Source organism: Cebus imitator, unplaced genomic scaffold, assembly GCF_001604975.1.
Source record: "Cebus imitator isolate Cc_AM_T3 unplaced genomic scaffold, Cebus_imitator-1.0 Scaffold142, whole genome shotgun sequence".
Classification (NCBI taxonomy): Eukaryota; Metazoa; Chordata; class Mammalia; order Primates; family Cebidae; genus Cebus; species Cebus imitator.
The window spans coordinates 1906383-1922580 of NW_016107457.1; the positions used below are offsets into that span (position 1 = coordinate 1906383).

Here is a 16198-nt window from a genome sequence, read left to right on the forward strand (position 1 = left end):
AAAGGACCTCTTGAAGGAGAACTACAAATCATTGCTCAAGGAAATAAGAGAGGACACAAACAGATGGAAAAACATTCCATGCTCATGGTTAGGAAGAATCAATATTGTGAAAATGGCCATACTGCCCAAAATAATTTATACATTCAATGCTACCCCATCAAGCTACCATTGACTTTCTTTACAAAATTGGAAAAAACTACCTTAAACTTCATATGGAACCAAAAGATAGCCCACATAGCCAAGACAATCCTAAGCAAAAAAAACAAAGAACAATAACAAAAACAAAAACAAAGCTAGAGGCGTCATGCTATCTGACTTCAAACTATACTACAAGGCTACAGTAATCAAAACAGCATGGTACTGATACCTAAACAGAGATATAGACTAATGGAATAGAAGAGAGGCCTCAGAAATAACGCCACACATCTGCAACCATCTGATCTTTGACAAACCTGACAAAAACAAGCAATGAGGAAAGGATTCCCTATTTAATAAATGGTGTTGGGAAATCTGGCTAGCCATGTGCAGAAAGCTGAAACTGCATCCCTTCCTTACACCTTATACACAAATTAACTCCAGATGGATTAAAGATTTAAACATAAGACCTAACACCATAAAAACTTTAGAAGAAAACCTAGGCAATACCGTTCAGGACACAGGCATAGGCAAGAACTTCATGACTAAAACACCAAGAGCAATGGCAACAAAAGCCAAAATAGACAAATGGGATCTAATTAAACTTAACAGCTTTTGCACTGCAAAAGAAACAATCATTAAAGTGAACTGGCAACTAACAGAATAGGAAAAAATTTTTGCAATCTACCCATCTGACAAAGGGCTAATATCCAGAATCTAGAAAGAAATTAAACTTACACGAAAAAACAACCCCATCAGAAAGTGGGCAAAGGATATGAACAGATGCTTCTCAAAAGATAACATTTATGCAGCCAACAAAGATGAAAAAAAAGCTCATCCTCACTGGTCATTAGAGAAATGCAAATCAAAATCACATTGAGATACCATCTCATGCCAGTTAGAATGGTGATCATTAAAAAATCAGGACACAACAGATGCTGGAGAGGATGTGGAGAAATAGGAACACATTTACACTTTTGGCAGGAGTGTAAATTAGTTCAGCCACTGTGGAAGACAGTGTGGCAATTCCTCAAGGATATAGAACTAGAAATACCATTTGATCCAGCTATCCCATTACTGGGTATATATCCAAAGGTTTATAAATCATTCTATTATAAAGACACATGCACATGTATGTTTATTACAGCACTGTTTACAATAGCAAAGACTTGGAACCAACCCAAATGCCCATCAATGATAGACTGGATAAAGAAAATGTGGCACATATGCACCATGGAATACTATGCAGTCATAAAAATGGATGAGTTCAAGTCCTTTGCAGGGACATGGATGAAAGTGGAAACCATCATTCTCAGAAAACAAGAACAGAAAACCAAATACTATATGTTCTCACTCATAAGCAGGTGTTGAACAATAAGAACACAGGGACACAGGGAGGGGAACATCACACACCAGGGCTTGTTGGGAGGAGGGGAGGGTAACAGAGGGATAGAAGGCGGTGGAGGGATTGGGGAGGGATAACATTACGAGAAATACCTAATGTAGATGACAGGGTGATGGATGCAGCAAACCACCACAGCACGTGTATACTGATGTAACAAACCTGCACGTTCTGCATATGTACCCCAGAACTTAGCATAATTTTAAAAAATAAATAAATAAATCAGATGCAGTCTTGTTATACTGCGCAGGTGGTTCTCAAACTTCTGGGCTCAGGCAACCTTAACCTCCGAAGTAGCTGGGACTATAGGTGTATATCACCACACCCAGCTACTTTTTTCTACAGTTTTGATTATTTTAGTCTCACTACATAACCAATAATATAAGTAGAGGAACAATCTCTCCTACAAAGTATATAATACCCAAATAATAAGTGTCCAAGAAAAACAGCTATATGCTATTTGTTGTACAGTTTTTTAACTTAAAGGTGCCAGGGAGATTCCATGATTACCACAAGTAATCTGATCCACTGAAGACTTATACTGGTAAAAATATAGATGTCACACTAGTATGATTTAAAATTCAAAGTATTAATATTTATCGAATTAAACTTTAACCAAATTTCATATTTTCTCTATTGGGGAAAGCATTTCCTAATGTGATTTTTCTATTGCTATGTATCTTCCAGTTCATTTTTGTTCAGCCCCCTCCCTATTACAGTACTTATCAATCTTTTGTTAGTTACCAATATTAAATAAAATTTTTAATCAACTAGTCATATGTCTATGGTTTTCTCTGACCAACTTTCCATAGCCATCATAAAACAATAATAGGTAAAGCACTGCTAAATTTTAAGAAAGTAAATACTACGCAAAAGCTGACTGAGTGAGAAAATTTTACAAGAGACCACTTTACCTTGGTGGTAACAGTCAAGTCTTCATCATCTGGTTTAGGGCATGAATCCACACACAGTTTGTGGAAAACGCTTTAGAGCAAAAATATATAATAAAAATGAACAAGTTGATTTTGTTTAATTTTTTAACTGCCAGTTTATATTCAGCTTCCCCCTCCAAAAAACAAAAACACAATCTGGGAAATGGTCAGCCATCTGTATATTAAATAACATTTCTTGATACAATTAAAATATGGCTTCTGTTCTAAAAATAGATTTTGGTTACCTATTTCTGCCTCCAGCTGTCTAAATCTATAAAATATACACTGGAAACTGACCTTGAACTCTATAACAAATAGTGACAATCAATATATTGGCAGAGCTTGACAATAATTTACCATCACAGATTATCTGTCCTGAAGCAGAATATGAAATTCAATTAATGGATGACATAACTTTTGTCACCTAAACTAGAGGGAACTTTATGACCTAAAACAAGGTAGAAAGATTCACTGTATCTTGTCCATTATCTATCTGTGGTTAAAAGACTAATCTGTGTCACTTCAAAATAGCAGTTTTGATTCCTCAGCATGAAAACCACTTAAGAAGGTCCCAATGCTTTCCTTTGTCCTAAAAGAGTATGGAGAATCCCCTGCTGTATTTGAAATGTGTGAGAGCTAAATGTACAAAAGTCTAATAATGAAGGTGAACTTTCTTATTGAGGATACTCTTCCCAGAAAGATTAACACATTAACAATTATAAAAATCCAATTATTTTCACTCTATAGGTCCTACCTTATTCAGGTCCACATAAACTAGAAAGCCCTTAAAAACCTTCATAGGCACTCAGATATCCAACAAGAGAGACTGCTGGAAAAACACAGTCCTGGCAGTTGTACCTCTAATTCCCTAAGTACTATCTAAATATCTTTCTTCCCACTGGTTTCCACTTCCAGATTCCACTTATGCCGGGCTCCATGGCAGTTTCCAATCTTCAGTGAAAGCACAGATTCCTGAAAGGATGGCCTCAAATGACCAGGAGTGGGAGTGCTCTATAACCCTCCTCCTGAATAACAACCTAACTGGAGTCTCTACTAATTACCAGCACAGACATACCTCCAACTACCCAGCTGAATTTCATGACTGATTTGACAGCCAATGATGCCCCTGGCCTACAGGGATATGGGAGGGACATCAGTGAATTGGGAAAAGAGGGAGGAATGAGGAGATACCTGCCCTGGGCCACAGATCTATGTAGTTCAGCAATCTCCAGCCCATCAGTACTCAAGGGGCTCTAAGCCACCCCTCTCTAAGTCAGGATGGAGTTAGATGATACCACATTTCTGTCTGCTGCAGAGACTCCTCCCAGTGTCTCCAAGTGTTTTAGCATCTTACAGCAAAAATCTTCAAGTTTGTCAGTTCTTGATTTAAAAGGAACACAACAATCTGTTTAGAGCTTCCTTGAACCCTCTATTTTAATGTGCCTTTGTAGATAATTCCCAATATCTTGTGTCCTTCATCTTTATAATTTATCAGACTTGTCGATAAAGACTTATCGATTCTTAGCCATTTCCATTGGGTTCATCAGCTAATTCCATTCTCATTCTATCCACTGGGTGCACCATACTCCCCCTTTGTATTATTGAAACACATCCCAGGCTAGGCATGGTGGCTCACACCTGTAATCCCAGCACTTTGGGAGGCCGAGGCAGGCAGATCACCTTAGGTCAGGAATTTGAGACCAGCCTGACCAACATGGAGAAATTCCATCTTAACTAAAAATACAAAATTATCTGGGCATGGTGGTGCATGCTTGTAATCCCAGATACTCAGGAGGCTGAGGCAGGAGAATCGCTTGAACCTGGGAGGCGACGGTTGCGGTACGACGAGACTGTGCTATTGCACTCCAGTCTGGGCAACAAGAGCAAAACTCTGTCTCAAAGAAAAAACCAAACAAACAAAAAACATGCCAATAGAATATAAAAAGAAAGAAGAGTATTGGCCTTTAAAATCAATTCAAATCTCATTTCTACTATGTCTTATGTCTGAAAAAAGCATCCTAATCTCTTTGAGTCTCAAGTTCTCTAACTAGAAAATCATTTGACCAGAACATTCAACACAGATTGAAGTACTAGGAGATATTTTAATTAGTCCTAAGATCCCTTAAATTTCTGTAATTCTATGTGCTTTTGGTTCTGTCTATAGGAATAATGGGAATACATAGCCAGCAGAATTTGAAAACATAAGAAAAGAAACACCAAGGAAGAAAAGTCATGGAAAAAGAAAAATAAAAAATAAAAAAACATTATGGAAGTAGGCAGAAATACCAGCCTACAGGGAAAACAAAACTGGGAAGTTAAATAATTTCTCTCCAAGACTTGACAAATCTTGGTTTTGTAAAACTTCCAGTCCTATGGCCAAACCTTTACTCTGCCCTAAAGGCTTTGATGGTTAATTAAAAAAAAAAAAAAAAAAAAAAGATGCTGGTTATCACAGAAATTGTCGAATTTATTAGGACAAACTCAAGGACTAACCTCATTTCTAACAGTAACCTAAAATGAGAGTTTAACTTATTTAAACTCATTAATTTAGACATTAATTAAAATAATTAATCTGACTAATCTTATTTAGACCTATACCTTGACCAAAGTGCTGCACAGATAGCTCTATCAATCTGTACTAAGGAGCAAGAGAAAAGATTTGAAAACCAGATAGGCTGACAGTCAAACTGTGGGTCAGCTACTTTGTGAACTATGGGATCATGGTCCAATTAATCAACCTCTCTAAACCACAGTTGCCCATTTAAAAAACAGTAGGTTATAAGAAAACAGACGTTGTGATGGCTTTATGAGATAAATGCATGGCACATAATAGGGTATTTACCCCAGAATATAACACTCAACAGATATTAGCTTCTTCCATCTATATTTTCTTAGTTAACATAATTTTTTAAATCTGTAAAATTCTACCTGACTGCAGATTCATCAGAACTCCCAGAATCTATTAACAGAAAAGGTAAAATGCATTTTAAATCAATAATGTATGGAATATTAAAACCATTAGAAAGTACAGTTATGGGTACCTGTAATTTCAACTATTTAGGAGGCTGAGGAAGGAGGATCATTTGAGAAACGCAGAATTTTGAGACCAGTTTAGGAAACATAGCAAGACTCTACCTTCATTTAAAAAAAAAGCATGCAAGTTATGTACATGATTTAGATCATTTTCTTTAAAGTATAGGACTGATGCTTTGTTACATGATTTAGATCATTTTCTTTAAAGTATAGGACTGATGCTTTGTTACAAAGCATTCCTTTGGGAGCATACCTGGGACGTTATTAAAATTAATATAAATTATACCTATTGGTATGTAATTAATGCAGTAAGAACTCTTACTTCCCTTACTTTGTATTTATTAAATGCAAAGAATAAATTTATCACAATTTGATATCTACAAGTGAACTACAGTATGTAAGTCATCCCAGCCAAACCCTATGAAATTGGCTAAAAATGGTATTGTTAGCAGAACAGTTGGAATGAGTGACCAGTGTCAAACAGCATGATTTCTGGACCAAAATGTAAGGGGGGTGGGTGCAGTTAAAACAGAGTAAACAGTAGTACCCCTTATCCACTATATGTGTGGAAAAGACACACTTGCCGTGTTTCTCTCTGCTCTCACACCACAGAAACAATCATCAACAAAGAAGGCATCTGTGACCAAACCTGTGGAGAGGTTTTCCCCACCAAAAAGCAAGCAATCACTTCTGCAGAGGACACAAACTTGGCGTCATCTAATTCAGTTCTCACACTCTGTCTGCAGATGGCATCAGATTCCACAGGTAAAGGGCTCAGTCCCATGAGACTGCTGCCCTACATCAGCCTTAAGTCTGAAACTCCAGAACTTCTGACCAATCGGCTTCAAATTGGGGTTCCCAGGACTCCCTCTTTGGGTTAAATTGAATTGCTGGAATGGCTCAAAGTATTCAGGGAAACACACTTACCAGTATACTGTGAATGACATTACAAAAGGTAATGTCATTGAAGATGAAGAGATGCGATTAAGGTGGTGCGAAGCTTCCCGACGCGGCGAAGGCGAGAAGCAGAGAAACTGACCTGCAGATGGACGTGCGGGGTGCACTGGTGTTGGATGAANTTGCTGGAATGGCTCAAAGTATTCAGGGAAACACACTTACCAGTATACTGTGAATGACATTACAAAAGGTAATGTCATTGAAGATGAAGAGATGCATAGTGCAAAGTATGGGGCTAGTGGCACACAGATGCCGTGCCCTCTCAGGACACACCACCCTCCAGGAACCTCCATGTATTCAGTGATCTGGAAGCTCTCCAAGCCCAGTCCCTTTGGGTCGTTGTGAAAGCTTCAATACATAGGCATCACTAATTAATCGCTGGCTGTTGGTGACTGACAACCTTCAGCTCTTCTCTCCTCCCCAGAGTTTGCAGAGTGAGACCAAAGATCTCAACCCTCTAATCAGTCATGTCTTCAGGATGGTGACCAGTTCCCATCCTGAATCTACCTAGGAGATTCCAGGCATCAATTATTAGCATACCAAAAGACATCACTTTGGAAATTCTAAGGATTTTAAGAATTGTTCACCAAGAAATTAGTCAAAGTCCAAACACAGATTTTACATCTGCAGTTGTAAATTATGTGGTTACAGCTACTAACAGTTAACTGTATTCCAAACACATTACATTGAAAACTCCAGAAATAAACAAGTCATAAGTGTTAGCATGCCAGTCTGAGATGCACAATAAAATCTTGAGCTCTTGCCCTCTATCCATCTCAGGATATGAATTATTCCTTTGTCCAGTGCATTCACACTGCATGTGCTGTCCAGCCTTTAGTCATTAACATGGTCTCCTGTATCCAGCCATCAACATCATTAAGGCCTGAAGGTCCAGGAACACTCAAAGCTGATCATCTTTTTTTCTGACTTAGAGTCAGGGGGTGAACAGTGGCCTAACACTACATGACAATGCCTACATCATTCACCTCACTTCATCTCATTACATAGGCATTGTATCACTTCACATCACCACAGGAAAAAGGGTGAGAACCATACCATATATTTTAAGAGACCACATTCAAATAACTTTTATTACAGCATGTTACTATAATTTTCCATTTTATTTTTAGTTGTTAATTTCTTACTGTGCCTAATTTATAAATTAAACTTTATCATAGATATGTAAGTACAGAAAAAAAAAAAAACAGTGAGTGATTCAGTATTATTTGTGCTTTCAGGAATTTACTGGAGGCCTTTGAATGTATCTCCCACAGTTAAGGGGGATCTACTGCACTTACTTCATTGTAACATAACACATTCTCTCTAGCTCTTCAGTTAAAACTGTTCAGTTTACAATAAAACACCCTATCATCACAAATCAGCAAAACATAGGAATCAGACCAGAAACAGGGATGCTTGCAAAAACTTTCCAGCTGCCAGTGGAGAAGAGCTCAGGAGATATTAATGTGTTACTCTGGCCAATACTCTTGGAGAAGTTGCTGGGTGTTTTACTTAGCTGTAGCTATGTGCTCTGCCCTACATATAACAAGGCCTAAATTCGCCTGCCATTTTACCTCCCACAGAAAGAACCACTGGAAAGATTACTGCTTTAAGAGCTTGTCCACTCTGAACCACATCACAGAACAAGACTCTATTTCAACAACAACAAAGCAACAAACCTAATTGTTCCCATGTAAAAATAAGTCTAGGTCCACACTAGGTCTGAGGAGTTTTCAATGCCATGAGACAGGACAGAAATATATTAAAAAATTATATTCCTGCTTTCTATAGAAATAAAACTGTTGATTTTAAGCTTTTGTTAAGACAAGTCAAGAAAAAGAGCAAAAAATGCAAAAGCAAAACTTGAAAGGCCATTTCATCATCAAGGGCTCATTCACAAACTATATATATTGTTCAAAACATTGGTTCTGAATTTTGACATAAGTTGCACTTTTATTCGAGGATGTCCAAGAGGTCAAATAAGACAATGTCATTTGTTATTTTCAGTTGTTTTTTTTAAGAGAACAGTAAACTTCTTTAGAGAAATGAATTGTCGTAACTTCATAAGCTAAAGGCTCATGAGTCATAGTTCTAAGGTCATTTGTAAAATATAGTGGTGCATGCTTGCATTCTGAACTTCTCAGACTTAAACTCTCATATAGTAAATATTCACAGATACAAACTGATTAAACAAAAGCCCCTTTTAATCTGACATTATTTTTCCTTTTCGTTTTTTTGTTTGAGACAGAGTCTTGCTCTGCTGCCAGACTGGAGTGCAGTGCCACAATTTTGGCTCACTGCAACCTCCACTTCCCAGCTTCAAGCAATTTCTGTGTCTCAGCTGCCCGAATAGCTGGGACTATAGGCACATGCTACCATGCCCAGCTAATTTTTTATATTTTAATAGAGATGGGGTTTCACCATGTTGGCCAGGATGGTCTCGATCTCCTGACCTCATGATCCACCCACTACAGCATCCCAAAGTGCTCGGATTACAGGAGTGAGCCACCATGCCCAGCCTATTTTTCTTTTTTTTTTTTCTTTCTTTATTTATCAGCAACAGGAGAGTCTAATTAAATGTGGTAGAGTGGTATAAGGGAATACAACAAAAAGTGTAAACTGAATTAAACCAGAGAGAATCATATCAATGTCAATACATCTGGAAAATAGAATGCAAAATACACAAAAGAAAGTGGCAGAAAGATATGTAAAGTGTAGAACCACTCATCTTCCATTTTAGGACAAAATTAAAATTCTGCATATTATTTCTGAGCATCACAATATAGTTAAGGATTTCAAAAGGGTATTGAAATGGAAAACAGCCAATGATGTTGGCAGCCTCAATGACGTTCATGATGTTGGTCACCTCTATGCAATTATTTTTTTAAAAAACTTTTATACCAAAAAGTCTCAAAACCATCATTTTAAAAGACTGTCTTCCAGTTACAAATGAATGATTACTTTCCTAGTTTTCAATATAATCAAAGACGCCACAAACACACCCGTACACACACCCATACACACACGTGCATACACAGTCTTCTCATTAGAACATCTCATTGGCTTCAGATCATTGGTGTAATAACATTGACAGGAAGTCTTTAAAGTTAATACAGAAACTGACATCTAGGTAAAGCATTCCTTTAGGTAAATATCAGAACTCCAACTAGCACATAAGACACTGGAAATATCTCAGAGTCTCAAAATTCACTGCTTTGAATCCCTGACAAGTACAAACATTCCATATTGGAAATGTTTTGCTATTCAAAACATTAAAATAGAAACATCTGAGTTAAAACTCATATTTTTAAAATCTTGTTTTCTTATGCTTCTAAATTTATTTTTATTGAAATATGGATACCAACAATAATATTTATGTCAATGCCTTCCATTCAATTTAGAATAAAAAGAATTAGGGGTAAGAAGAATGTGAGTACTTCCAATCATTTAAGGTACTTATTTCCAGCATTCCATTTGTTTTGAAAATGTACCTGCTCTTGATGCCTGTACATTATTTCTTTGTACTGCTTCTCTCACAACAGGATCTTCCACTTCAGTGGTAGGCTGAATGGGTTTTAAAAGAAAATAACTAATAAATCATATACATTTTATACAATATAAAGTTAGTAAATAAAAATAAATATATATAATTACCTTCAAGGAAAGATGTTATTCAGGAGACCCTACAAAGCAAAGGGGACATGTCATCAATTATATGTAGGTGTGACAGGGCCAACCAAACATTCATGTAGTGTTAGTATCAAGCTGAGTCCTCATGCCTGGCTCTGAAAACAATTACTTAAGGTTTTGAGGGTTCTTTTTGGCATCTCCTTTTCATTGCCTAGGATAACAACATGATGGAAGTATATGAGTAAAATAGGAATATAGGATCTCTAAATCACAAAGATTATATTTCAAAAGTGAGATTGTTTCAAATGCCTATAACTAAAATAGAAAAGTATGGATATTAATGTGAACACGTTGGGCTGATAAGGATAAAAGGGACTATTAAACAGTGGAGCAAAACAAACCCTGAGAGAATCAATGTCAAAGCTGATAGTGAATACTACAGAGTATTTAAACTCGAAACAACAGAGGCATTGGTGCCAGAACACCACAAATATTTATCATGTGCTTCCCCTTGTCCTGTCACTTAGGAAATACACAGCTGGGATGCTAGTTCAGGTGAATGTGTGATTCACCTCTCATCAAAGAAAGTGTTTTAAATTGATCAGCTATGATACACACTTATGAAATAACGGTTTCTCAAAATTCTCATTTTCCCATGCCCACGTGGCTACTGAAGCACTTACATTTCTCATATCCTCTCATTTGACCTTTTCTTAAGAGTTCCTTGATCCACTCATGCAAGACTTAAAACACATCAAATAAACCATATAGAATAAGCTTATAATATCAAAATACTTATCAAAAAAGAAAACATTGAATTGCCACAGTCTTGATAGAAAAGAATAAACTTTTATATTTCAAAATCAGTACATTATTCTTAGAAAATGACAATTTTGGTAGTCACAGAATAAATTTTATAATATGACTGCTTCTAAAATTAGCTAAGTTTGGCATGTCATCTTACTCTGTAAATGACTTTTAAGGTCATTTACAGAGTAAGATGACATATCAAAGAACTGGCTGAATCCCCCAAAAAATCAGCCAAAGTGCAACTTAATCACATCTTATTCACCATGTCAATGAAACTTCTTGCTCTGAGGCCTGACAGTTATGAAGAGAAATTAGCTGTTGTTTACCCCAATTCTAGCACTCTCTCCTGCCTCCAGTACGCTCCACAGCAATAACTGCTTTTGCTAAACTGGGCATATGCCCAAGGAACTGAAAGTGAGGTGTCTCAAGCTTCCTTGGTTTTAACCCCAAAGTCCCCCAACAAACTTTTTTTTCTCCCCCCCTCCTTCCCCTTTCACAATCCTTCTTCCTTTGCAAAAGTAATCTTTAGATCCATCACCCTGATGCTTCTCTTCCTAACTGCTTTTTATGAATAATTGTGACCACTTTTTTCATCTGTATTCAGCAGTAGTATACACCAATAATTTCTTTTTTCATCTCATTCTGCTTCCTCTGTGGCTAGAATCCTACTTCAGAAATAAAAGGAGATTAATGCCTTCCTGCCTTCCCTTGATTCTGTTATTTTTAATTGTTGTCCAATGGTTCTTTTTCCAGATTCCTCTAAAGGAAGGCTATTTCCTTGTTATTCAGAGCTGTGTCCAAGGAACAGCACCAACACCACCTGAGTACTCCTGGGAAAGACAGAATTCCACATGTGCTGAATGAGTATGTCCATTTTCCAGAAGCTCCTCAATGAATTCATGAAAATTTGGATGCCCTGTTCTACACTAATGTGCTTCCACATTTGTTTACCTTAATTGCCCATCTGGAACTTAGCCTCAGTTTCTTCCCTATTAAGTCCCTGAATTTAATTCTGCATTATAAGCCATAATGTTTCTAATAAACTTTTAATCAGGCTATACCTTTTCTAATTTCCTCTCCATAAATCACATGACACTATTCAATTTTGTTAATTTGGTCTATATGATACTATCCGATGAAGTTATAACATTTTCTATAAAACTAAATTATGGCCATACATAGCCGATCATTTATGGTGACATTCATCTATGGTAGATAAAACACAGGTCTGTGTGATGAGGCACTTCAATCCTTAATGCCTCTCCAATAGTGAGAATGACAGCAAGAGCAGGAAGATGTTACTCTAATTCTCTGACACATTTTGGTGCTGGAAGCTGAGTTACCTTCTTTCCTATTTCTATCACCCTGCTCCTCCTTCTTCTACAAACCAATTTGACTTTGCTACCCTCCTTTACATACACCTGCATACGGTTTCTTCATTTATTCTACGTACACTCTGCCCTCCTCATTCTTTCTTTTATTCATTTCCTCTTCCCTTTTTCCTGACTCGCCTCAGATCTTAGAGTATCTTAAAATGGGAACTAATAATTCAGCTCCTTTGGGGGTACTTTCAATAGACTCAACTGCTGACCCCTGATTAGATATAAAACTTATCACCATTTTACTTCTCCTTTACTTATTATACATTTAATAGAACATTTTCTTTAGCTATTTGAATATATTAGTGCTCATATTTTTTAAAAAAAGCATTTGATCAAATGACTTTTTAAATAAAATAGTATTCTTACCTTCTCCTTTTACATTGACTATACTTTTTTTTTTCATTGGAAGGTCTAGGTAAAGGCTCTGATACTTTCTTGGGGACACACTGTTGAGGTAATATCAAACATGAGTTTCCATTTAAAAAATTATAATGAGTTGCATAAAGACTTTATCAATATTTTTTTCTTTTTTTGAAACAGGGTCTCACTCTGTCACCAAGGGCTGGAATGTAGTGGAGGATTATGGCTCACTGCAATCTCAACCTCCCGACCTCAAGCAACCTTCCCACCTTAACTTCTTGAGTAGCTGGAACTACAGGTGCATACCATCATGCTAGGCTACTTCTTTGTTGTTATTTTTGTAGAGACAAGGTCTCACTATATTACCCAGGCTGGTCTCAAACTCCTGGTTTTGTGTGTTTGTTTTTGTTTTGTTTTGTTTTGTTTTGTTTGAGACAGAGTCTCACTCTGTCACCAGGCATCAGGCTGGAATGCAGTGGCATGATCTCAACTCACTGCAATCTCCACCTTAGCAAAGTCTCTACCAAAAATACAAAATTAGCCCAGATTGGTAGTGCGCACCTGTAGTCCCAGGATGAGACAAGAGAATTGCTTAAACCCAGGAGGCAGAGGTTGCAATAAGTGGAGATTGCACCTCTGCACTCCAGCCTGGGTGAAAGAGCAAGACTCCATCTCAAGAACTTTTATACATATATATATATATATATATACACACACACACACACACACACACACATATACACATATATATACACACACACACACATATACACATATATATATACATATATATACACACACACACACACATTTTATATATATATATTTTTTTACTTGGTATAATACAATACTAAAAAATTTTAAATATCCTCATATAAATATTTCAGTGTTAAGATATTTATCATAGAAAACTTGGAAATATTTCATGTTGAGCATCAATAGAACACCATAGAAAATGCTTCATTTAGGTAAATAAATACTTGAAGAAACCTACATATTTTTTGATAAAATCTTTACTGATAGAAAAAAAAGTTTAACTAGAATGATAATGCAGTAATAAAATTTTTGTTATATTTAAATAAAAGCAAGCAAATATGTGATCAACTGTGCAACTATTTTGTATATTTTTTTTTATTATACTATAAGTTCTGGGGTATATGTGCAGAACATGCAGGTTTGTTACATAGGTATACATGTGCCATGGTGATTGGCTGCATCCATCAGGCCAGGGGCAGTGGATCACACCTTTAATCTTAAGACTTTGGGAGGCCAAGGTGGGTGGATTGCTTGAGCCCAGGAGTTTGAAACCAGCCTGGGAAAAATGGTCAAACCCAACTGTGCAAAAGACACATAAATTAGCTGGGCATGGTGGTGCATGCCTGTAATCCCAGATACTCAGAACACTGAGATGGAAGGATCACATTACCACGGAAGGTCAAGGCTGCAGTGAGCTGAAACTGCACTACTGCACTTTAGCACAGGCAATAAAATGAGACCCTGTCAAGAATCAAAAGAAAAGAAGAAAAGGAAAGGAAAGGCGGAGAAAGGAAGGAAGGAAGGAAGGAAGGAAGGAAGGAAGGAAGGAAGGAAGGAAGGAAGGAAGGAGAGAGAGAAAAAAAGAAAGAAAGAGAAAGAAGGAAAGAAAGAAGAAAAGAAAAGAGAGAGAAACAATGAACTTCAAAAATGTAGCAAGCTTTCTTTAAAAGAAAAAAAAAAGAACATTTATTTAGGAGGCATATAAAATGTGCCAGGATTCTATTTCATATTTGTTGCACATACTATAATCATAAAAAAAATTATGATGATGGCTTTCTGCCCATTCCATGGTGTTAAGAGCAAAATGATGAATAGATGTGATCTTGTTCTCTCCATTCAGAATTTCCTCCTCTTAGACTTTCACATGGCTGGCTCTTTCCCATCCTTAAGTTGGCAGCTTAAATATCATACTCAGAGAGGTCTTCTCTGACCACACATTTCCATTCCTCTCCCATTCCCATCCTAACTACAAACTTCCTTGATAGCTTCTAACATTTTCTATTTTCTTTATAGAAAGAATTTATAGTGAGAAGTATTTGCTCTTTCTTTTTCTGTTCCTACTACTATAGCATAAGATCTCATCTTGTATATTCAATGTCTCACTGACCGGCACAGTTTGTGATCTATAACCAAAATAAATTCTAGGTCAAAACACTTAAAATTTCACCAGAAAGTCTCATGTGCCAAACTGCTATGTTCCTACAGGACATCTTCAGTCCTAGTAGCAAATGTTTTCACATTTCCCACTACTTTTGTTCATTACATATACCTGAGAGGTAGCATTAGTACCATTTTTATGAACGAGGTCAATGACAATCAAATAAAGAATTTTTCCCAAGGTCCCACACCTAGTAAGTGGCAGAACCAGGATGCTAACATGTCGTTTGACTTCTATTTGGTGCTAGTAAAACTATGCACTAGCTGCTTCTAGTAAAAAGTCAGGCCCCTCCCATTTCTCTCCACAGTCATAATATTAGAATACACCATTATTAATTTAAACTTCTGCTGCTATAAGTGTGGCTGCCACAAAAGTACTCAGTGTGTTCCCTTTTTGAAAATGACTTCACTTACTACAACACTAAACTAAATTGTTGTTATTACAGTCCCACATAGTTACTAGTCCCCATGTTTTTTTCTTAACTTAAAATGTTCATTGTAGATCTATATTGGACAATCAAAATATATAAACATACTAAAATCCCAGCATTATCTTTTCAAGTTCAAATTTCAATAAAAACTACAATTCAAACTGTTTCTCTCTAACTCTCCTTATGATTTTGCACATCCAGATACACCACAGAATGATACATTTGGCCACGGCTTAACCTGAAATAATCATTTAGATTTTAGATAAACTTATTTTCAGAACACAAAGTGATTTTTTGCACATTCTAAACTTTATTTTTCTGGCACTATACTACACTTGCTTCTTAAATGAATCATGCAAATTAGCAGAATTATACTATGAAGCAGTAATTTACTTAGCACATAAATACTTTATTAATTATGAGCTAAGAAACATGAGAAAATAATTCATTACGGGCATAGGCAGGAGGCAATTATTTGCATAAATCACTTGTGGGGGAAAATGAGAATTTAGTTTATAGTAGTACGTTATTTAAGTGGGTTGGCCTTGCAAACAGTATTAGTTGCTTTTATTCTGTTTGTGAAAAAGATGAAGAGAAATGTATAAATTCAGCTCTTCCAAAGAAAAGGAAAGAAACAAGAATAAATCTTGTGGGCAATAATTGCTGAATGAAAGCCACACATAGATAACTAAAGAGAAAGCTGTAACTAAATATGCTGACTGTGAAGACACAGATGGAGTGAAAGTTCAGTCACTAAAGAAATGAGATCTGTGAGAAAAAAATTAGGTGGGGATAAATCATTTTAACATGTGAGGATGCCGGGCGCGGTGGCTCACGCCTGTAATCCCAGCACTTTGGGAGGCCGAGGCGGGTGGATCACGAGGTCAAGAGATCGAGACCATCCTGGTCAACATGGTGAAACCCCGTCTCTAC

General features: G+C 36.6%; 2 long non-coding RNA genes across 2 annotated transcripts in view; both read right to left on the reverse strand.

Moving 5' to 3' along the window:
- Window positions 1–2205: 2205 nt before the first annotated feature.
- Window positions 2206–16198, reverse strand: part of LOC119473249 — a 25512-nt gene continuing 11519 nt past the window's right edge. Inside the window, exons 2-3 of the long non-coding RNA XR_005202448.1 lie at window positions 9513–9522; window positions 2206–2217 (exon numbers count right to left, since the gene is read on the reverse strand). This is a non-coding gene — a long non-coding RNA (uncharacterized LOC119473249). The remainder of the gene's footprint in view (window positions 2218–9512; window positions 9523–16198) is intronic.
- LOC108313753 lies at window positions 2399–5544 on the reverse strand. Its single transcript, XR_001829215.2, has 3 exons — window positions 5511–5544; window positions 5398–5428; window positions 2399–2521 (listed from the first exon to the last, which is right to left on the reverse strand). It is a non-coding gene; the product is annotated as an uncharacterized LOC108313753 (long non-coding RNA).